General features: G+C 48.5%; 1 protein-coding gene and 1 long non-coding RNA gene across 3 annotated transcripts in view; one reads left to right on the top strand and one right to left on the bottom strand.

Moving 5' to 3' along the window:
• The window catches only part of SPHKAP (SPHK1 interactor, AKAP domain containing), a 526,349-nt gene that overhangs the window by 228,801 nt on the left and 280,833 nt on the right, over positions 1-16,715 (bottom strand). The window lies entirely within an intron of this gene.
• The window catches only part of LOC134909144 (uncharacterized), a 77,245-nt gene that overhangs the window by 124 nt on the left and 60,406 nt on the right, over positions 1-16,715 (top strand). The window lies entirely within an intron of this gene.

Consider the following 16,715-nt stretch of genomic DNA (forward strand, 5'->3'; position numbering starts at 1 on the left):
TCATTCACAAGCCAGTCAGTCACATCTATGAGTCAGCAGAATTTTTAGTTTTTAAAAAACTGAAATAAGTCCTACAAGTTAGGTGCCAATTATTCCTTAGGTGCATTGGCTGCTTAGCTCCTGGGACATGTGCCACCCTGATTTAAACCAAGATCCTATAGACTACACATGCTGCATGCTAGATTTGCTCTGAAAGGACATTAAAAGCCCTTTATTATTTTTTTTAAACTCATAGGGGCATATGCAATAGGGTCCGAGTTTGCCAGCGGTGCGGGATACTGGTTGATCGTGGATTTTTTTTTAAAGTGCCAATTATTTACAAGGCAAAATTATAAATTGTAAATGATTGCCACTTTAAAAAAAGAGTCTGACATTGGCTGGCATCCCGCACCGCCAGCAAACTCAGACCCTATTACATATACCCCATCATGGGAAAATAAGAATTTACTTACCGATAATTCTATTTCTCGTAGTCCGTAGTGGATGCTGGGGACTCCGTCAGGACCATGGGGTTTAGCGGCTCCGCAGGAGACAGGGCACAATAATAAAAGCTTTAGGATCAGGTGGTGTGCACTGGCTCCTCCCCCTATGACCCTCCTCCAAGCCTCAGTTAGGATACTGTGCCCGGACGAGCGTGCATAATAAGGAAGGATATTGAATCCCGGGTAAGACTCATACCAGCCACACCAATCACACCGTACAACCTGTGATCTGAACCCAGGTAACAGTATGATAACAACGAAGGAGCCTCTGAAAAGATGGCTCACAACAAGAATAACCCGATTTTTGTAACAATAACTATGTACAAGTATTGCAGACAATCCGCACTTGGGATGGGCGCCCAGCATCCACTACGGACTACGAGAAATAGAATTATCGGTAAGTAAATTCTTATTTTCTCTAACGTCCTAAGTGGATGCTGGGGACTCCGTCGGGACCATGGAGATTATACCAAAGCTCCCAAACGGGCGGGAGAGTGCGGATGACTCTGCAGCACCGAATGAGAGAACTCCAGGTCCTCCTCAGTCAGGGTGTGCCCCTGACCAAGTAGCAGCTCGGCAAAGTTGTAAAGCCGAGACCCCTCGGGCAGCCGCCCAAGATGAGCCCACTTCCTTGTGGAATGGGCTTTTACTGATTTTGGCTGTGGCAAGCCTGCCACAGAATGTGCAAGCTGAATTGTACTACAAATCCAGCGAGCAATCGTCTGCTTAGAAGCAGGAACACCCATCTTGTTGGGTGCATACAGGCTAAACAGCGAGTCAGATTTTCTGACTCCAGTCGTCCTGGAAACATATATTTTCAGGGCCCTGACAACGTCAAGTAACTTGGAGTCCTCCAAGTCCCTAGTAGCCGCAGGTACCACAATAGGTTGGTTCATGTGAAAAACAGAAAACACCTTAAGGAGAAATTGAGGACGAGTCCTCAATTCTGCCCTGTCAGAATGAAAAATTAAGTAAGGGCTTTTATATGATAAAGCCGCCCATTCTGACACACGCCTGGCTGAAGCCAGGGCTAATAGAATCTTCACCTTCCATGTGAAATATTTTAATTCCACAGTGGTGAGTGGATCAAACCAATGTGACTTTAGGAAACTCAAACAACATTGAGATCCCAAGGTGCCACTGGGGGCACAAAAGGAGGCTGTATATGCAGTACCCCTTTTACAAACGTCTGAACTTCAGGCACTGAAGCCAGTTCTTTCTGGAAGAAATTCGACAGGGTCGAAATTTGAACCTTAATGGACCCTAATTTTAGGCCCATAGACAGTCCTGTTTTCAGGAAATGTAGGAAACGACCCAGTTGGAATTCCTCTGTAGGGACCTTCTTGGCCTCACACCACGCAACATATTTTCGCCAAATGCGGTGAAAATGTTTTTCGGTTACATCCTTCCTGGCTTCGACCAGGGTAGGGATGACTTCATCTGGAATGCCCTTTCAGGATCCGGCGTTCAACTGCCATGCCGTCAAACGCAGCCGCGGTAAGTCTTGGAACAGACAAGGCCCCTGCTGGAGCAGGTCCTCTCTTAAAGGTAGAGGCCACGGTTCTTCCGTGAGCATCTCTTGAAGTTCCGGGTACCAAGTCCTTCTTGACCCATCCGGAACCACGAGTATCGTTCTTACTCATCTCCTTCTTATGATTCTCAGTACTTTTGGTATGAGATGCATAGGAGGGAACACATACCCTGTCTGGTACACCCACAGTGTTACCAGAGCGTCCACCGCTATTGCCTGAGAGTCCCTTGACCTGGCGCAATATCTGTCTAGTTTTTTGTTCAGGCGGGACGCCATCATGTCCACCTTTGGTTTTTCCCAACGGTTTACAATCATGTGGAAGACTTCCCGCTGAAGTCCCCACTCTCCCGGGTGGAGGTTATGCCTGCTGAGGAAGTCTGCTTCCCAGTTTTCCACTCCCGGAATTAACACTGCTGAGAGTGTTATCACATGATTTTTCGCCCAGCGAAGAATCCTTGCAGTTTCTGCCATTTCCCTCCTGCTTCATGTGCCGCCCTGTCTGTTTACGTGGGCGACTGCCGTGATGTTGTCCCACTGGATCAATACCGGCTGACCTTGAAGCAGAGGTCTTGCTAAGCTTAGAGCCTTGTAAATTGCCCTTAGCTCCAGTATATTTATGTGGAGAGAAGTCTCCAGACTTGATCACACTCCCTGGAAATTTTTTCCTTGTGTGACTGCTCCCCAGCCACTCAGGCTGGCATCCGTGGTCACCAGGACCCAGTCCTGAATGTCGAATCTGCGGCCCTTTCATAGATGAGCACTCTGCAGTCACCGCAGAAGAAAACACCCTTGTCCTTGGAGACAGGGTTATCCGCTGATGCATCTGAAGATGCGATCCGGACCATTTTCCCAGCAGATTCCACTGAAAGGTTCTTGCGTGAAATCTACCGAATGGGATCGCTTTGTAAGAAACCACCATTTTTCACAGGACCCTTGTGCAATGATGCACTGATACTTTTCCTGGTTTTAGGAGGTTCCTGACTAGCTCGGATAACTCCCTGGCCTTCTTCTCCGGGAGAAAACATCCTTTTCTGGACTGTGTCCAGAATCATTCCTAGGAACATTAGACGTGTCGTCGGAAAAAGCTGCGATTTTGGAATATTTAGAATCCACTCGTGCTGTCGTAGAACTACTTGAGATAGTGCTACTCCGACCGCCAACTGTTCTCTGGACCTTGCCCTTATCAGGAAAGCGTCCATATTTCTTTTAGGAAGAATCATCATTTCGGCCATTACCATGGTAAAGACCCGGGGTGCCGTGGACAATCCAAACGGCAGCGTCTGAACTGATAGTGACAGTTCTGTACCACGAACCTGAGATACCCTTGGTGAGAAGGGCAAAATTTGGACATGTAGGTAAGCGTCCCTGATATCCAGTGACACCATATCGTCCTGGTTCGCTATCACTGCTCTGAGTGACTCCATCTTGATTTGAACCCTTGTATGTAATTGTTCAAATCTTTTAGATCTCACCGAGCCGTTTGGCTTCAGTACCACAATATAGTGTGGAATAATACCCCTTCCCTTGTTGTAGGAGGGGTACTTTGATTATCACCTGCTGGGAATACAGCCTGTGAATTTCTCTATCGTCCTAAGTGGATGCTGGGGTTCCTGAAAGGACCATGGGGAATAGCGGCTCCGCAGGAGACAGGGCACAAAAGTAAAGCTTTTACAGGTCAGGTGGTGTGTACTGGCTCCTCCCCCTATGACCCTCCTCCAGACTCCAGTTAGATTTTTGTGCCCGGCCGAGAAGGGTGCAATTCTAGGTGGCTCTCATAAAGAGCTGCTTAGAGAGTTTAGCTTAGGTTTTTTATTTTACAGTGATTCCTGCTGGCAACAGGATCACTGCAACGAGGGACAGAGGGGAGAAGAAGTGAACTCACCTGCGTGCAGGATGGATTGGCTTCTTGGCTACTGGACATGAAGCTCCAGAGGGACGATCACAGGTACAGCCTGGATGGTCACCGGAGCCACGCCGCCGGCCCCCTCACAGATGCTGAAGCAAGAAGAGGTCCAGAATCGGCGGCTGAAGACTCCTGCAGTCTTCTTAAGGTAGCGCACAGCACTGCAGCTGTGCGCCATTTTCCTCTCAGCACACTTCACACGGCAGTCACTGAGGGTGCAGGGCGCTGGGGGGGGGGGCGCCCTGGGAGGCAAATGAAAACCTTTAAAAAGGCTAAAAATACCTCACATATAGCCCCAGAGGCTATATGGAGATATTTACCCCTGCCTAAATGTACTAAATAGCGGGAGACGAGCCCGCCGAAAAAGGGGCGGGGCCTATCTCCTCAGCACACGGCGCCATTTTCTGTCACAGCTCCGCTGGTCAGGAAGGCTCCCAGGTCTCTCCCCTGCACTGCACTACAGAAGCAGGGTATAACAGAGAGGGGGGGCAAAATAAATGGCAATATATTAATATAAAAGCAGCTATAAGGGAGCACTTAATCATAAGGCTATCCCTGTCATATATAGCGCTTTTTGGTGTGTGCTGGCAGACTCTCCCTCTGTCTCCCCAAAGGGCTAGTGGGTCCTGTCTTCGTATAGAGCATTCCCTGTGTGTCTGCTGTGTGTCGGTACGTGTGTGTCGACATGTATGAGGACGTTATTGGTGTGGAGGCGGAGCAATTGCCAAATATGAGGATGTCACCTCCTAGGGGGTCGACACCAGAATGGATGCCTTTATTTGTGGAATTACGGGATAGCGTCAACTCGCTTAAGCAGTCGTTTGCCGACATGAGGCGGCCGGACACTCAATTAGTGCCTGTCCAGGCGCCTCAAACACCGTCAGGGGCTGTAAAACGCCCCTTGCCTCAGTCGGTCGACACAGACCCAGACACAGGCACTGATTCCGGTGGTGAAGGTGACGAATCAACCGTATTTTCCAGTAGGGCCACACGTTATATGATTTTGGCAATAAAGGAGATGTTACATTTAGCTGATACTACAGGTACCACTAAACAGGGTATTATGTGGGGTGTGAAAAAACTACCAGTAGTTTTTACCGAATCAGAAGAATTAAATGACGTGTGTGATGAAGCGTGGGGTGCCCCGATAAAAAACTGCTAATTTCAAAGAAGTTATTGGCTTTATACCCTTTCCCGCCAGAGGTTAGGGAGCGCTGGGAAACACCTCCTAGGGTGGACAAAGCGCTAACACGCTTATCAAAACAAGTGGCGTTACCCTCTCCTGAGACGGCCGCACTTAAAGATCCATCAGATAGGAGGATGGAAAATATCCAAAAAGGTATATACACACATGCAGGTGTTATACTACGACCAGCTATTGCGACTGCCTGGATGTGCAGTGCTGGGGTAGTTTGGTCAGAGTCCCTGATCGAAAATATTGATACCCTGGACAGGGACAATATTTTACTGTCGTTAGAACAAATAAAGGATGCATTTCTTTATATGCGTGATGCACAGAGAGATATCTGCACACTGGCATCACGGGTAAGTGCTATGTCCATTTCGGCCAGAAGAGCTTTATGGACACGACAGTGGACAGGCGATGCGTAGAGGAGTTATTTGGGGTCGGTCTATCGGATTTGGTGGCCACGGCTACGGCCGGGAAATCCACCTTTCTACCTCAAGTCACTCCCCAACAGAAAAAGGCACCGACCTTTCAACCGCAGCCCTTTCGTTCCTTTAAAAATAAGAGAGCAAAAGGCTATTCATATCTGCCACGAGGCAGAGGACGAGGGAAGAGACAGCAACAGGCAGCTCCTTCCCAGGAACAGAAGCCCTCCCCGGCTTCTACAAAAGCCTCAGCATGACGCTGGGGCTTCGCAAGCGGACTCGGGGGCGGTAGGCGGTCGTCTCAAGAATTACAGCGCGCAGTGGGCTCACTCGCAGGTAAATCCCTGGATCCTGCAGATAATATCTCAGGGGTACAGGTTGAAATTAGAGACAGAGCCACCTCGCCGTTTCCTGAAGTCTGCTTTACCAACGTCCCCCTCAGAAAGGGAGACGGTTTTGGAAGCCATTCACAAGCTGTATTCTCAGCAGGTGATAGTCAAGGTACCTCTTCTACAACAAGGGAAGGGGTATTATTCCACTCTTTTTGTGGTACCGAAGCCGGATGGCTCGGTAAGGCCTATTCTAAATCTGAAGTCCTTGAACCTGTACATAAAGAAGTTCAAGTTCAAGATGGAGTCACTCAGAGCAGTGATAGCGAACCTGGAAGAAGGGGACTTTATGGTATCCTTGGACATCAAGGATGCGTATCTCCACGTTCCAATTACCCCTCACACCAGGGGTACCTCAGGTTCGTTGTACAAAACTGTCACTATCAGTTTCAGACGCTGCCGTTTGGTTTGTCCACGGCACCTCGGGTCTTTACAAAGGTAATGGCCGAGATAATATTTCTTCTTCGAAGAAAAGGCGTATTAATTATCCCATACTTGGACGATCTCCTAATAAGGGCAAGGTCCAGAGAACAGCTAGAGATGGGTTTAGCACTATCTCAAGAGGTGCTAAAGCAGCACGGATGGATTCTGAATATTCCAAAATCCCAATTAATGCCGACAACTCGTCTGCTGTTCCTGGGGATGATTCTGGACACAGTTCAGAAAAAGGTTTTTCTTCCCGAAGAAAAAGCCAAGGAGTTATCTGACCTGGTCAGGAACCTCCTAAAACCAGGAAAGGTGTCTGTACATCAATGCACAAGAGTCCTGGGAAAAAATGGTAGCTTCTTACGAAGCAATCCCTTTCGGCAGATTCCATGCAAAGGGATCTGTTGGACAAATGGTCAGGGTCGCATCTTCAGATGCACCTGCGGATAACCCTGTCGCCGAGGACAAGGGTATCCCTTCTGTGGTGGTTGCAGGAGGCTCATCTATTGGAGGGCCGCAGATTCGGCATGCAGGATTGGATCCTGGTGACCACGGATGCCAGCCTGAGAGGCTGGGGAGCAGTCACACAGGGAAGAAATTTCCAGGGAGTGTGGTCGAGCCTGAAAAAGTCTCTTCACATAAGCATTCTGGAACTAAGAGCAATCTACAATGCTCTAAGCCAGGCGGAACCTCTGCTTCAAGGAAGACCGGTGTTGATCCAGTCGGACAACATCACGGCAGTCGCCCATGTAAACAGACAGGGCGGCACAAGAAGCAGGAGGGCAATGGCAGAAGCTGCCAGGATCCTTCGCTGGGCAGAGAATCACGTGATAGCACTGTCAGCAGTATTCATCCCGGGCGTGGACAATCTGGGAAGCAGACTTCCTCAGCAGACACGACCTTCACCCGGGAGAGTGGGGACTTCATCCAGAAGTTTTCCACATGCTATTAAACCGTTGGGTAAAACCAATGGTGGACATGATGGCGTCTCGCCTCAACAAAACACTGGACAGGTATTGCGCCAGGTCAAGAGATCCGCAGGCAATAGCTGTGGACGCGCTGGTAACACCTTGGGTGTACCAGTCGGTATATGTGTTTCCTCCTCTGCCTCTCATACCAAAGGTATTGAGGATTATACGGCAAAGAGGAGTAAGACTAGTGGCTCCGGATTGGCCAAGAAGGACTTGGTACCCGGAACTTCAAGAGATGGTCACGGACGATCCGTGGCCTCTACTTCTGAGAAGGGACCTGCTTCAGCAGGGTCCTTGTTTTTTTCAAGACTTACCGCGGCTGCGTTTGACGGCATGGCGTTTGAATGCCAGATCCTAAAAGGAAAAGGCATTCCAGAAGAAGTCATTCCTACCTTGATAAAGGCAAGGAAGGAAGTCACCGCGAAGCATTATCGCCGTATTTGGCGAAAATATGTTGCGTGGTGCGAGCAGCGGAGTGCTCCGATGGAGGAATTTCAACTGGGTCGTTTTCCTACATTTCCTGCAATCAGGATTGTCTATGGGTCTCAAATTGGGATCTATTAAGGTTCAAATTTCGGCCCTATCAATATTCTTCCAAAAAGAATTGGCCTCAGTCCCTGAGGTCCAGATTTTTATCAAAGGAGTACTGCATATACAGCCTCCTGTGGTGCCTAAGGTGGCACCGTGGGATCTAAATGTAGTTTTAGATTTCCTCAAATCCAATTGGTTTGAACCACTAAAGAATGTGGATTTGAAATATCTCACATGGAAAGTGACTATGTTACTGGCCCTGGCTTCGGCCGGGAGAGTATCTGAACTGGCGGCTTTGTTTTATAAAAGCCCTTATTTAATTTTCCATTCGACATAGGGCAGAGCTGCGGACGCGTCCGCATTTTCTCCTTAAGGTGGTATCAGCGTTTCACCTGAACCAGCCTATTGTAGTGCCTGCGGCTACAGACGACTTGAAGGACTCCAAGTTGTTGGACGTTGTCAGAGCCTTAAAAATATACATTTAAAGGACGGCTGGAGTCAGAAAATCTGACTCGCTGTTTATACTGTATGCACCCAACAAGTTGGGTGCACCTGCTTCTAAGCAGTCGATTGCTCGTTGGATTTGTAACAAAATTCAACTTGTACATTCTGTGGCAGGCCTGCCACAGCCTAAATCTGTTAAGGCCCATTCCGCAAGGAAGGTGGGCTCATCTTGGGCGGCTGCCCGAGGGGTCTCGGCATTACAACTCTGCCGAGCAGCTACGTGGTCAGGGGAGAACACGTTTGTAAATTTTTACAAATTTGATACCCTGGCAAAGGAGGACCTGGAGTTCTCTCATTCGGTGCTGCAGAGTCATCCGCACTCTCCCGCCCGTTTGGGAGCTTTGGTATAATCCCCATGGTCCTTTCAGGAACCCCAGCATCCACTTAGGACGATAGAGAAAATAAGAATTTACTTACCGATAATTCTATTTCTCGGAGTCCGTAGTGGATGCTGGGCGCCCATCCCAAGTGCGGATTATCTGCAATACTTGTACATAGTTATTGTTAACTAATTCGGGTTATTGTTTAGGAAGCCATCTTTCAGAGGCTCCTCTGTTATCATACTGTTAACTGGGTTTAGATCACAAGTTGTACGGTGTGATTGGTGTGGCTGGTATGAGTCTTACCCGGGATTCAAAATCCTCCCTTATTGTGTACGCTCGTCCGGGCACAGTACCTAACTGGAGTCTGGAGGAGGGTCATAGGGGGAGGAGCCAGTACACACCACCTGACCTGTAAAAGCTTTACTTTTGTGCCCTGTCTCCTGCGGAGCCGCTATTCCCCATGGTCCTTTCAGGAACCCCAGCATCCACTACGGACTCCGAGAAATAGAATTATCGGTAAGTAAATTCTTATTTTTTTTCCAATACTGCCTCCCTGTCGGAGGGAGACGTTGGTAAAGCAGACTTCAGGAACTTGTGAGGGGAAGACGTCTCGAATTTCCAATGTACACCTGGGATACTACGTGTAGGATCCAGGAGTCCACTTGCGAGTGAGCCCACTGCGTGCTGAAACTCTTGAGATGACCCCCCACCGCACCTGAGTCCGCTTGTATGGCCCCAGCGTCATGCTGCGGACTTGGCAGAAGCTGTGGAGGACTTCTGTTCCTGGGAATGGGCTGCCTGCTGCAGTCTTCTTCCCTTTCCTCTAACCCTGGGCAGATATGACTGGCCTTTTGCCCGCCTGCCTTTATGGGTATGAAAGGAATGAGACTGAAAAGACTGTGTCCTTTTCTGCTGAGATGTGACTTGGGGTAACAAAAGTGGATTTTCCAGCTGTTGCCATGGCCACCAGGTCCGATGGACCGCCCCTTTATACGGCAATACTTCCATGTGCCGTCTGGAATCTGCATCACCTGACCACTGTCGTGTCTATAAACATCGTCTGGCAGATATGGACATCACATCTACTCTTGATGCCAGAATGCAAATATCCCTCTGCGCATCTCGCATATATAGAAATGCATCCTTAAAATGCTCTATAGTCAATAAAATATTGTTCCTGTCAAGGGTATCAATATTTTCAGTCAGGAAATCCGACCAAGCCCCCCCAGCGCTGCACATGCAGGCTGAGGCGATTGCTGGTCGTAGTATAACACCAGTATGTGTGTATATACTTTTTAGGATATTTTTCAGCTTCCTATCAGCTGGCTCCTTGAGGGCGGCCGTATCTGGAGACGGTAACGCCACTTGTTTTTATAAGCGTGTGAGCGCCTTATCCACCCTAAGGTGTGTTTCCCAACTCGCCCTCACTTCTGGCGGGAAAGGGTATACCTCCAATAATTTTCTATCGGAGGAAACCCACGTATCATCACACACTTTAATTTATCTGATTCAGGAAAAACTACAAGTAGATTATTCCCACCCTACATAATACCCTTATTTGTGGTACTTGTAGTATCAGAAATATGTAACACCTCCTTCATTGCCCTTAACATGTAACGTGTGGCCCTAAAGGAAAATACGTTTGTTTCTTCACCGTCGACACTGAAGTCAGTGTCCGTGTCTGTGTCTGTGTCGACCAACTGAGGTAAATGGGCGTTTTTACAAGCCCCTGACGGTGTCTGAGACGCCTGGACAGGTACTAATTTGTTTGCCGGCCGTCTCATGTCGTCAACCGACCTTGCATCGTGTTGACATTATCACGTAATTCCTAAATAAGCCATCCATTCCGGTGTCGACTCCCTAGAGAGTGACATCACCAATACAGGCAATTTGCTCCGCCTCCTCACCAACATCGTCCTCCTACATGTCGACACACACGTACCGACACACAGCACACACACAGGGAATGCTCTGATAGAGGACAGGACCCCACTAGCCCTTTGGGGAGACAGAGGGAGAGTTTGCCAGCACACACCAAAAACGCTATAATTATACAGGGACAACCCCTTATACAAGTGTTTTCCCTTATAGCATTTTCACATATGTAATCATATCGCCAAATAAGTGCCCCCCCTCTCTGTTTTAACACTGTTTCTGTAGTGCAGTGCAGGGGAGAGCCTGGGAGCCTTCCTCACAGCAGAGCTGAGCAGGAAAATGGCGCCGTGTGCTGAGGAGAATAGGCCCCGCCCCCTAAAACGGCGGGCTCTTCTCCCGGAGTTTGTGAGATCTGGCAGGGGTTAAATACATCCATATAGCCTCAAGGGCTATATGTGATGTATTTTAGCCATAAAAAAGGTATAATACATTGCTGCCCAGGGCGCCCCCCCCAGCGCCCTGCACCCTCAGTGACCGCTGGTATGAAGTGTGCTGACAACAATGGCGCACAGCTGCAGTGCTGTGCGCTACCTTATGAAGACTGAAAGTCTTCTGCCGCCTGTTTCTGGACCTCTGGACCTCTTCAACTTCGGCATCTGCAAGGGGGGTCGGCGGCACGGCTCCGGGACGAACCCCAGGGTGAGACCTGTGTTCCGACTCCCTCTGGAGCTAATGGTGTCCAGTAGCCTAAGAAGCAAATCCATCCTGCACGCAGGTGAGTTTACTTCTCTCCCCTAAGTCCCTCGTAGCAGTGAGCCTGTTGCCAGCAGGACTCACTGAAAATAAAAAACCTAACTTAAACTTTTATTCTAAGCAGCTCAGGAGAGCCACCTAGATTGCACCCTTCTCGGCCGGGCACAAAAATCTAACTGAGGCTTGGAGGAGGGTCATAGGGGGAGGAGCCAGTGCACACCACCTGATCCTAAAGCTTTTATTATTGTGCCCTGTCTCCTGCGGAGCCGCTAAACCCCATGGTCCTGACGGAGTCCCCAGCATCCACTTAGGACGTTAGAGAAATTAGGTACAACCTGCCTCCTCCATGCCCTCTGGGGATGATCTACCATGAAGAAATCACACCATAGCATTGTGCACTCTTTATTATATATGGCATTTTGTGTGTGTGTCATTACATTGCTCTGCTGGGGTTCAGTATATTTTTTCACCGTTCATAATGTTGACATGAGAATGTCTACATGTTTATAGTGTTAACATTTACCATGTTGACACTGAAAATGCGACAAAGTAACCATAAGCCTAATGCAAATGACATTTTGGGTGTCGATATTCTGTCCATGTTGACATTTTCCATGTGTCGACATTTATGATGTTGGCATTTTAACCACGTCGACATCATAAATATCGGTCTTCGGGTGATGATAAATAAGATTTTACTTACCGATAAATCTATTTCTCATAGTCCGTAGTGGATGCTGGGGACTCCGTCAGGACCATGGGGAATAGCGGCTCCGCAGGAGACAGGGCACAAAAGCAAGCTTTTAGGATCACATGGTGTGTACTGGCTCCTCCCCCTATGACCCTCCTCCAAGCCTCAGTTAGGTACTGTGCCCGGACGAGCGTACACAATAAGGAAGGATCTTGAATCCCGGGTAAGACTCATACCAGCCACACCAATCACACCGTACAACTTGTGATTTGAACCCAGTTAACAGTATGATAACAATGAAGTAGCCTCTAAAAAAGATGGCTCACAACAATAATAACCCGATTTTTTTGTAACAATAACTATGTACAAGTAATGCAGACAATCCGCACTTGGGATGGGCGCCCAGCATCCACTACGGACTATGAGAAATAGATTTATCGGTAAGTAAAATCTTATTTTCTCTAACGTCCTAGTGGATGCTGGGGACTCCGTCAGGACCATGGGGATTATACCAAAGCTCCCAAACGGGCGGGAGAGTGCGGATGACTCTGCAGCACCGAATGAGAGAACTCCAGGTCCTCCTCAGCCAGGGTATCAAATTTGTAGAATTTAGCAAACGTGTTTGCCCCTGACCAAGTAGCTGCTCGGCAAAGTTGTAAAGCCGAGACCCCTCGGGCAGCCGCCCAAGATGAGCCCACCTTCCTTGTGGAATGGGCATTTACAGATTTTGGCTGTGGCAGGCCTGCCACAGAATGTGCAAGCTGAATTGTACTACAAATCCAACGAGCAATAGTCTGCTTAGAAGCAGGAGCACCCAGCTTTTTTGGGTGCCTACAATATAAACAGCAAGTCAGACTTTCTGACTCCAGCCGTCCTGGAATTATATATATATATATATATATATATATATTTTCAGGGCCCTGACAACGTCTAGCAACTTGGAGTCCTCCAAGTCCCTAGTAGCCGCAGGCACCACAATAGGTTGTTTCAGGTGAAACGCTGACACCACCTTAGGAAGAAACTGGGGACGAGTCCGCAGTTCTGCCCTGTCCGAATGGAAAATCAAATATGGGCTTTTGTAAGACAAAGCCGCCAATTTTGACAATCGCCTGGCCGAGGCCAGGGCCAACAGCATGGTCACTTTCCATGTGAGATATTTCAAATCCACAGATTTGAGTGGTTCAAACCAATATGATTTGAGGAATCCCAACACTACGTTGAGATCCCACGGTGCCACTTGAGGCACACAAGGGCTGTATATGCAATACTCCCTTGACAAACGTCTGGACTTCAGGAACTGAAGCCAATTCTTTCTGGAAGAAAATCTATAGGGCCGAAACTTGAACCTTAATGGACCCCAATTTTAGGCTCATAGACACTCCTGTTTGCAGGAAGTGCAGAAATCGACCTAGTTGAAATTTTTTCGTGGGGCCTTCCTGGCCTCACCCACGCAACATATTTTTACCACATGTGGTGATAACGTTGTGCGGTCACCTCCTTCCTGGCTTTGACCAGGGTAGGTATGACCTCTTCCGGAATGCCTTTTCCCTTAGGATCCGGCGTTCAAACCGCCATGCCGTCAAACGCAGTCGCGGTAAGTCTTGGAACAGACAAGGTCCCTGCTGGAGCAGGTCCTTTCTTAAAGGCCGATGCCACGGTTCCTCTTGGAACAGACATGGTACTTGCTGAAAGCAAATCCCTTCTTAGCTCCCGAGGCCATTAGTCCTCTGTGAGCATCTCTTGAAGTTCCGGTTACCAAGTCCCTCTTGGCCAATCCGGAGCCACGAGTATAGTTCTTACTCCTCTATGTCTTATAATTCTCAATACCTTGGTTATGAGAAGCAGAGGAGGGAACACATACACCGACTGTTACACCCACGGTGTTACCAGGACGTCCACAGCTATCGCCTGAAGGTCTCGTGACCTGGCGCAATACCTGTCCCATTTTTTGTTCGGGCGGGACGCCATCATGTCCACCTTTGGTCTTTCCCAACGGTTCACAATCATGCGGAAAACTTCCCGATGAAGTTCCCACTCTCCCGGGTGGAGGTCGTGCCTGCTGAGGAAGTCTGCTTCCCAGTCGTCCACTCCCGGAATGAACACTGCTGACAGTGCTATCACATGATTTTCCGCCTAGCGAAAAATCCTTGCAGTTTTGCCACTGCCCTCCTGCTTCTTGTGCCGCCCTTTCTGTTTACGTGGGCGACTGCCGTGATGTTATCCCACTGGATCAATACCGGCTGACCTTGAAGCAGAGGTCTTGCTAAGCTTAGAGCATTATAAATTTGCTCTTAGCTCCAGTATATTTATGTGGAGAGAATTCTCCAGACTTGATCACACTCCTTGTGTGACTGCTCCCCAGCCTCTCAGGCTGGCCTCCGTGGTCACGAGCATCCAATCCTGAATACCGAATCTGCGGCCCTCTAGAAGATGAGCACTCTGTAATCACCACAGGAGAGACACCCTTGTCCTTGGATATAGGGTTATCCGCTGATGCATCTGAAGATGCGATCCGGACCATTTGTCCAGCAGATCCCACTGAAGAGTTCTTGCGTGAAATCTGCCGAATGGAAGCGCTTCGTAATAAGCCACCATTTTTACCAGGACTCTTGTGCAATGATGCACTGACACTTTTCCTGGTTTTAGGAGGATCCCGATTAGCTCGGATAACTCCCTGGCTTTCTCCTCTGGGAGAAACACCTTTTCCTGGACTGTGTCCAGAATCATCCCTAGGACCAGCAGACGTGTCGTCGGAACAACTGCGGTTTTGGAATATTTAGAATCCACCCGTGCTGTCGTAGAACTACTTGAGATAGTGCTACTCCGACCTCCAACTGTTCTCTGGACCTTGTTCTTATCAGGAGGTCGTCCATTTTCTTTGAAGACGAATCCTCCTTTCGGTCATTACCTTGGTAAGGACCCGGGGTGCCTTGGACAATCCAACGGCATCGTCTTGAAACTGATAGTGACAGTTCTGTACCACGAACCTGAGGTACCCTTGGTGAGAAAAGGCAAATTTTGGGACATGGAGGTAAGCATCCCTGATGTCCCGGGACACCATATAGTCCCCTTGTTCTTTGCTATCACTGCTCTGAGTGACTCCATCTGGATTTGAACCCTTGTAAGTGTTCAAATTTTTCAGATTTAGAATAGGTCTCACCTAGCCTTCAGTACCACCATATAGTGTGGAGTAATACCCCTTTCCTTGTTGTCGGAGGGGTAATTTTATTATCACCTGCTGGGAATACAGCTTGTGAATTGTTTTCAATACTGCCTCCCTGTCGGAGGGAGACATTGGTACAGCAGAGTACAGGAACCTGCGAGGGGGGAAACCTCTCGACATTCCAATCTGTACCCCTTGGATACTACTTGTAGGATCCAGGGGTCCTGTACGGTCCCAGCGTCATGCTGAGAACTTGGTAGAAGCGGTGGAGGGCTTCTGTTCCTGGGAATGGGCTGCCTGCTGCAGTCTTCTTCCCTTTCCTCTATCCCTGGGCAGATATGACTCTTATAGGGACGAAAGGACTGAGGCTGAAAAGACGGTGTCTTTTTCTGCAGAGATGTGACTTAGGGTAAAAAACTGTGGATTTTCCAGCAGTTGCCCTGGCCACCAGGTCCCATGGACCGACCCCAAATAACTCCTCCCCTTTATACGGCAATACATCTTTGTGCCGTTTGGAATCTGCATCACCTGACCACTGTCGTGTCCATAAACATCTTCTTGCAGATATGGACATCGCATTTACTCTTGATGCCAGAGTGCAAATATCCCTCTGCGCATCTCGCATATATAGAAATGCATCCTTTAAATGCTCTATAGTCAATAAAATACTGTCCCTGTCAAAGGTATCAATATTTTTAGTCAGGGAATCCGACCAAGCCACCTCAGCTCTGCACATCCAGGCTGAGGCGATCGCTGGTCGCAGTATAACACCAGCATGTGTGTGTATACTTTTTAGGATATTTTTCAGCCTCCTATCAGCTGGCTCCTTAAGTACGGCCCTATCCGTAGATGGTACCGCTACTTGTTCTGATAAGCGTGTGAGCGCCTTATCCACCCTGAGGGGTGTTTCCCACCGCGCCTTAACTTCTGGCGGGAAAGGGTATACCGCCAATAATTTTCTATCGGGGGAAACCCACGCATCATCACACACTTCATTTAATTTATCTGATTCAGGAAAAACTACAGGTAGTTTTTTCACCTCACACATAATACCCTTTTTTGTGGTACTTGGAGTATCAGAAATATGTAACACCTCCTTCATTGCCCTTAACGTGTGGCCCTAAAAGAAAATACGTTTGTTTCTTCACCGTCGACACTGAAATCAGTGTCCGTGTCTGGGTCTGTGTCGACCGACTGAGGTAAATGGGCATTTTACAGCCCCTGACGGTGTTTGAGACGCCTGGACAGATACTAATTTGTTCGCATAAGCCATCCATTCCGGTGTCGACTCCCTAGAGAGTGACATCACCATTACAGGCAATTTGCTCCGCCTCCTCACCAATATTTTCCTCATACATGTCGACACACACGTACCGACATACAGCACACACATAGGGAATGCTCTGATAGAGGACAGGACCCACTAGCCCTTTGGGGAGACAGAGGGAGAGTTTGCCAGCACACACCAAAACGCTATAATTATCCAGGGACAACCTTTATATAAGTGTTCCTCCCTTATAGCATTTTAATATATATACATATCGCCAAATCAGTGCCCCCCC

Source organism: Pseudophryne corroboree, chromosome 4 (genome assembly GCF_028390025.1).
Source record: "Pseudophryne corroboree isolate aPseCor3 chromosome 4, aPseCor3.hap2, whole genome shotgun sequence".
NCBI classification, from domain to species: domain Eukaryota; kingdom Metazoa; phylum Chordata; class Amphibia; order Anura; family Myobatrachidae; genus Pseudophryne; species Pseudophryne corroboree.